Genomic DNA, 7,439 nt, shown 5'->3' on the forward strand with positions numbered 1-7,439 from the left:
TGTAAAATGATGTGCAAAAAGCAAAGATCAGTCTCAGAACTGCAGTACTTAAGATTTATGAAGAACCCCGCCTTACTTGAGATAAAGGTCTATGTCCCATCCCACTATATGTGAAAGTAACTATAAAAAAATAGGCTAGATTTCAGTACATTTAAAGTTGTGTCCAAAAGTTAGTTTTTGTTAAGATTACTAAGATCTCAAACAGGGAATTATAATGTATAACTCTGCCAAAATTCAAGGTAGCTATTAAATGAACTAAATATGTTTTTAGTCTTTGATAATTTTATCTTGTACTTTTCAAAATGGCTTAAAGATTGCCTGTTAATGTTTTGCAGAGGTACTGATTTAAGAACTCACAACCTGGGTTAATGTAAGATAAAGAGTTATCACCTACAGGATAGAGAGATAGACATTAAAGCCCAGTGTGCTTAATATAAGGCTGTTAACTTATTTGCTAGATGTTTAAGATCAAGTTTTAAAATTAAAAATTTGGATTTTGCCCTCTGAGTCAGTCTGAGTCAAGGGATAGGGGACTTTTCCAAAGAGCTTTGCAACTCTAGGCCACATAACCTCCCGATCAGGGAGATTAATGAGACCAGTGGAGGAGAGAAAGCCAATCAGTGCATTTGCTGTGAAGAGGAGGGTCATCAGAAAAGGGAGACATTCCTGATGCTTCCGAGGGAAGCCACATGGTCAAGCAAGGCCTGGACCCATCCTAGCGCAAATGGCACTAGCAGATCTGAAAAGCTGCTGTAAAGTTCCCGAGGACTACCAGGGAAACTCAGCTGACTGTTAACAATAGATGGAAACAAAAGTCAGTTTGACTTGCTTCATCTTAAACACTTAGCAAAGACAGTCAAAGCCAAAACACAGCTATTCCTGGGCATTTTTAAATAAAATAATATTTAAATGTAACTTCCATAAATAAGTAAACTGGAGGCTTCAAAAGAGATTCTCAGACAGGAATGCCTGATAACTATCAAAAGGAACTGCCAGAGTAGTTTTTAGTTTTTAGGTCAAGGCCTTTATTTCTAACCTACACAGGTAGGCATGGTGTTTGCTATCCAGCCCTAAGTAACAGAATTAAAGATTTCTCTATTAGACACAGAGGTCAAACTAGTAAAAGGATTTTGCAAGATCAGATGACATTAAATTATTAAACTGTGTCTTAAGGGAAAGGACATCTGTAACCCTAAAAGTTAAATGTTATGTTTACAGTCCTTGTAACTGAGGATGTTAAAGCCTGATGAGGGAACTTATGTATAGTGACATGTTCCAGCTTTTGCAACACTTATTCAGTACTCATGGTTTTTGTTTCTCTCATAGAAACACCCATCCCCAGATGACAACCTGTTTTTCCCCAACCAGACCTCAAATGGAACTGACTTCTAAAAGGGAACTCACGTCCCCCAAGTTGCCCCCCACGTCTTCAAGCCCCCTCATGTTTGACACCCCTTTTTCAGCTCTGAAGCAGCCAGAATGAGTCGTTGCCCCTTCTCCACACAGCAATAAAGTTTCTAAAATTAGGGGGGAACAAAGCCAAAAATGGAAAGGCAGTGTAGATAGGTAAATCGAGTCAGGTTGGATCCAGGAGGCCAATTTTAAGTAAGTCTGGAAAGTTAAAGACTGTCCCCTGAGGATTACTGTTTACCAAGATGTAGAGTCTGCCTAAATAGGCCCCCAACTGAGGGAACCATGATTGGTTCCCAAGTTTTCAGACAAAGGCGGGAATGAAAGACCCCAGCCCAGAAACCTCAGGCCCCATTGTGAAACCATCAGGGCGTGTTGCTAACCCACTAAACACCGGAGAGGTCTGTTAATCAGTTAAGGGTAGTCTATTGTGAAAGGATAGGATGGTTGGAAAAGAACAACAACAAAAAAAAAAACAGGTCCCAGGGCATTCTTAGGCAAATAGGAACTGATAACATAAAGTGAAGAACAACTTTGCTCTTTAGGTAATCTATATGCTGGGTTCAAAATAACCAATAAGAAACCTGTTGCTTACCGCGCGCGCGAAACCTGCCCCTTTATCCTATAAAAGACCTGTACCCCAAAGCCCAGTGTGCCAGTTCACCGAAGCTCCAGCTGAGGTTTTGCTGAGCACCCGCAGGCATCTGTGTATCAATAAATCGCCTCATGTTTTTTGTAGCCAGTGTCTCATGCGTTCTTCCTTGGACAGGGACTCGGAGGGTCTTTCATATCTGTATTTTGAAGAAACATTTTATATTTGGTTTTATGCCTTTCAGAAATATACAGAAATGTATAGTGCAGTTTTTAAGAAGGTATTCAATACTAACAGCACAGGTCTAAGACAACTGGATTTTCAGTGGGTCTCAGAGGCAGGTAGAAATATGTAAAATTTATAAGACACACTAAAGAACTTTGTCTGTTGAAATAACCCTTCAAAAGTTCTAAAAACCAAATAAGTGAGGGAAATATCCTTAAGTTTAATTCATCATTGTTATTTAGAAACCTGAGGCTACAGCTAAACCCTAGATCAATTACTTTCAAATCATTTAAGCTATTTTACACTTTTATATTCAAAAGTGTATATATTATATTGCTTTCTTCCCCACTCAAAAGTGTCCTTCATATTCCAAGAAAAAATAATTCTGCATCACTATAGGTAGGACTGTTAAGCTCGAATTTGGGACCCCCAAAAGACCACCAGAGACCCAAGATCGATGTAAGCAGCAAAGAGGTGTTTATTGTGAGCTAGCTCGGTCCTCCGCGCACACACACACAGCAACTGGTGACGCTGAGAGGCCCCGAACCCAGGGTTTGCAGATTTTTATACATTTTTTGGAGAGGGCAGGGACTTCACATACATCATAGCAAATCATCACACACCATTGGAAAATCAAATAACAACTCTAAAACATGATTAGCACATTTACTGGCGGGAACAAGTTGTCTAGGGGTGATTGGTCAGTACAAAGGGGGTATTCGTTTGAACTGATTGGTTTAAGCAAGAGGGGTGTACGTGCTGAACTACATGGTTTCCCAACTTCATAAACTACTGGGAGGGTCATCTGGCATCCCAGGTATTTCCCTGTCTCATGCTGATTGGTGGCTGCTTAGGGGGCTGATATGGGTCCCCACCTAGCCTGACTGACTCAGGGACACCTGGTGCAGCAGATCTCTCCTGTAGATAAACAACTTAGCAGGGTGGAAATGTGCCTAGGAGTGCTCTGTGGGTTTTTCCAAGGACAAAGGTCATGTCCCTTCCTTGGACAGGTTTTGCTCTGAGATAGAGGCTGGATTTTCAGGACATACACTTCAAGCCACAATTACCTAGAAATATTATATTTTATATCCCTTTTTTATTTCTTTTTAAAGAGAGAGAGAAAGAGACAGAGAAAAGAGAGAAAGAACTTTTTTAACATTTACTTTTTAGTTTTCGGTGGACACACATCTTTATTTTATTTTATTTTTTATGTGGTGCTGAGTATCAAACCCAGTGCCCCATGCATGTCAGGCAAGCGTGTTACAGCTTGAGCCACTTCCCCAGCCCCACCTTTTTGATTTAAAGGGAAAATTCACCATAACATTTACTTATTTTTTATTGATTTTATTTTTTAAATACACAGCAGTGGAATGCATTACAATTTTTATTGCACATATATACCACAATTTTTTTATATTTCTGTTTGTATATAAAGTAGATTGACACCAAATTCGTGTCTACATACATATACTTTGGATAATGATGCCCATTGCATTCCACCATCCTTGCTAACCCCCTGGCCCCTCCCTTTCCCTCCCACCCCTTTGTCCTATCTAGATTTTGTCTATTCCTCCCATGCTCCCCCTCCCTATCCCACTATGAGTCAGCCTCCTTATATTAGAGAAACATTTGGCATCTGTTTTTTGGGGATTGGCTAATTTTACTTAGCATTATCTTCTCCAACTCCATCTGAAAAACCAGCCTCTACCTCAGAACAAATCCTGTCCAAGGAAGGGGGTGTGACCTTTGTCCTTGGAAAGACCCACAGAGCACTCCTAGGCACACACCCACCCTGCTGAGTTGTTTATCTACAAATAAAAGGAAAGATCTGCTGAGCCAGGTGTCCCTAACTCAGTCAGACTAGGTAGTGACCCATAGCAACCCCCTAGCAGCCACCAATCAGTATGAGACAGGAAAATACCTAGGATGCCAGATGACCCTCCCAGTAGTTTATGATGGTTGATAACATGATGGGAAACCATGTAGTTCAGCACGTACACCCCTCATGGCTTAAACCAATCAGTTCAAATGAATCCCCCTATTTTAGTAACCAATCAACCCTTCCCAAATTCTTCCCACCAATGAATGTGCTAATCATGTTTTAAAGTTGTTTATGATTTTCCCGTGGTGTGTGATGATTTGCCAAGAGATGCTGTGATGTATGTGAAGTCCCTGCCTTCCCGGAAGAATGTATAAAACTGCTGCCAACCTTGGGCTCAGGGCCTCTCAGTGTCATCAGTTGCTGTGTGCACACGGAGGACCAAGAGCTAGCTTGCAATAAACACCTCTTTGCTGCTTACATTGATCTTGGTTTCTGGTGGTCTTTTGAGGGTCCTGACTTCTAGCATAACACATTTACTTACCTGGAAATGCTATGATTTTATTGTCTTTTATGGCTGAGTAAAATTCCATTGTGTATATATACCACATTTTTAACATTTTCTTATTTAAAGACAGTTTTTGGCTCTTTATCAGGTACTTTGGAATGACTTAATCTCACTTTTCCCAAACAAACACAGAAAAGAAGATTTTCCTTAATGCACATGAGGCTTGAGTTCTCCTCATAATACCCTAGAGGCCTGGCAGGGGCACTGAGAATGGGTCCTTATGGTCATTTAGTTTGATTTTTTAAAGAATATCCTACAATTCCACAAGCTTCAGACCCCACCAAACCTGTATCTCTCCTAACTTGACACTATGGGCTTAGCAGTCATATGAACTTTTATTTAAAAAAATTCTATTGTTTTCTGTAAGTATGCAAACACATCCTAGTCTTCATATTTCTGGGAAATGTGTTCACATACTATGAATACAGATCTGTTTACTAGTTGGTCAAAAGTTCTTTTTAAAAAACTCCAAGTTCAAATGCCCATAAAGACACTGATCACTGTTTCCAAGGCTATTTCCCCATGCCTACATCAATGCATGGTTTCCTATTCACAGGGAACCTTCCTATACACACCAGGTTGATACAGATCAGACTCACTATAGGCAAACAACAAGCATGTTACTGAGGAAAGAAGAACCTGACTCAGTTAAAATGTCAGCAAAAGTTTAGTCCCTGTTATTCAAGGCTTTATAAACTATATTGATCCTCTTAGCACTCATAGCGTTACTTGAGATTGAACATGTTCCTTTAGCAATAAAGAGTGTGGACAGCATTTATCAAATAAGGACAAACAATCCATGTCCACTAAATTAGTTGACTACTGAGAGAAAACTCTTGGAGAATTTGACAAAGACACTATTAAATAATTTTTTAATAAATGTTCAAGACGTTATATTCCTAGAAATGGGAAACCGTTAAGAGCCTCCATTCTGCATGTCTGTGATGAATACAAAGTACTTAGGTTTGATTGTGTTCTCAGGTAAGAATAACTTATACATAGAAAGTGCGAGGTGCTGCAGCAATGGTGGCACTCGGAACCCTAACGGGTAGTGGCGATTGGTTTTCTGCTTTGGTGATCCGGGTGACTCTCCTCAAATGCCTTCTCATTTCCACCTACCATTCTACAGATTTTGAAGTACACCACAACTGGCTTGCTATCACAGTCTGCCAATATCACATTGGTATTATGAGGCAACTTCAGAGTAGACCTTGGCTTACCCCGCTTTTTTGTGTGGTTTGAATACGTTCTGTCACTTGTTGCCAAATATTTTGATCAAGTGATGCATAATGTTCATAATATGAACTAGTGCAGTTTAAGAACCTTTTTTTCCAGAGATTTTCTGTCATCTTTACAGATGCACTCTTTGTGTATGCTGTCTATGAGATTGAATTATATCACTACATCCAGCTATCTTGATTAATTAAGTTGCCCAGCCTGACCTCAGAGTTGCAGTTCTCCTGCCTCAGTCACTGGTATTACAGATATTCATTTCCAGTACAATGGATTCCTATTTTGATTAATGTTGCTCTCCATTGCACGGTTATTTCAGAAAAGGCATGTGGAAGGAGCATTTTTCTTTGTCATTCTCCTACATTTCAAGCACATCTACTTGTATGTAGCACCAGCTTACAGTGTATACCTGCTATGCTCTTACTGTTTTTCTGTAAATAAGCCAGATGGGTCTGTCTGATGGAACAGTTTTAGCTTTGTCCGTGTTATTTTGCTGGGCCTCATTGTTTCCTAGTTTCTGCTCTTTCACTGGGTTTTTTTTTTTAGCCTTAAACCAGCTGCCTCAAGTCTTTTCCCAACTCTTTCCTTTCTAGAGGGGCCTCTGCCATGCATACTGGGCTTTAAACTTCTGGGCCTTATACAATGCTTTGGACAAAGTTCTGTCTGTCATTGGTTTGGAATTGAAACTTCTTGATCCAACAAGATACCTAAGGCCTCAATGGCAAGTAGCCATACTCCTTGAAATTCTCCCAATGATCCTTTTGTCTGTGGAAAAAGCAGGAGATGCTTCAATTTTTCTGATTCTGACCACAGCAGGACATTATTCCCTCTTCCCTCTCCGCTTCACTTCCCCAGAACTTCCCATTAAAATCTTACTCATGTTACTATTCTCCATCTATAGTATTTCTTCACTGAAGATTCTATTCAGAAAAGTAAAGCCTCTTTTTAATTGGATGGAAAATTTCTACCTCCTTGGCTTGGAGATTCTGGAAATCTGCTGTGAATTTGTATTCCTTTTTACCTCCTAGAAGCTGAAGTGCTCCTTTTTTCCCTTTGCTACTGACTTCAGTGAATTGTGCAGTGGGCATCACAGATGCTTGGTTCATACTGTATGTTTTAGTGTTGACTGATCCTCCTATCAGCAAGACAAAGGAGCAATGAATAGAGGAACTGCTTGGAAGTAGGCAAAGCAATTATTTCATGGGAAATTAATCAGAACTTGAAGAAAGTTGCTTGTGGCATGAGTCATTCATTTTAGTAGATCTGTTTAGAGAATCATTCTTCCATCATTGGCCTTGTCAAGCCTAGCAACCTGATTGTTACCATGGTAAGAAGTCACTGCCCTCCATTAGCAGTGAAATTCATCTGAAAAAAAAATCTCATCTTCCTCTGTTAAAATTGTCTGAGATCATTCAGACTGCTATGTTTTCTGAAAACAGAGTCTGATTAACCGCATAATTATTTGTAGACTATGTCAACCATTGTCAGAATATAAAGGATAATTAGACTCCTATACTGAAGGAAACATAAATAAAATGGCATTTTTTATTTCTGCAAAAAAAAAGAATATCTTATACACTACAGTTGTCTTG

The 7,439-nt window shown here is 39.6% G+C and overlaps 1 pseudogene; it reads left to right on the top strand.

Moving 5' to 3' along the window:
- The first annotated feature begins 5,631 nt into the window (after positions 1-5,631).
- On the top strand, positions 5,632-7,008 carry LOC143387360 (dolichyl pyrophosphate Glc1Man9GlcNAc2 alpha-1,3-glucosyltransferase pseudogene; annotated as a pseudogene).
- The last annotated feature ends 431 nt before the right edge of the window (positions 7,009-7,439 follow it).

Source organism: Callospermophilus lateralis, assembly GCF_048772815.1.
Source record: "Callospermophilus lateralis isolate mCalLat2 chromosome 10 unlocalized genomic scaffold, mCalLat2.hap1 SUPER_10_unloc_2, whole genome shotgun sequence".
In the NCBI taxonomy this organism is placed as follows: domain Eukaryota; kingdom Metazoa; phylum Chordata; class Mammalia; order Rodentia; family Sciuridae; genus Callospermophilus; species Callospermophilus lateralis.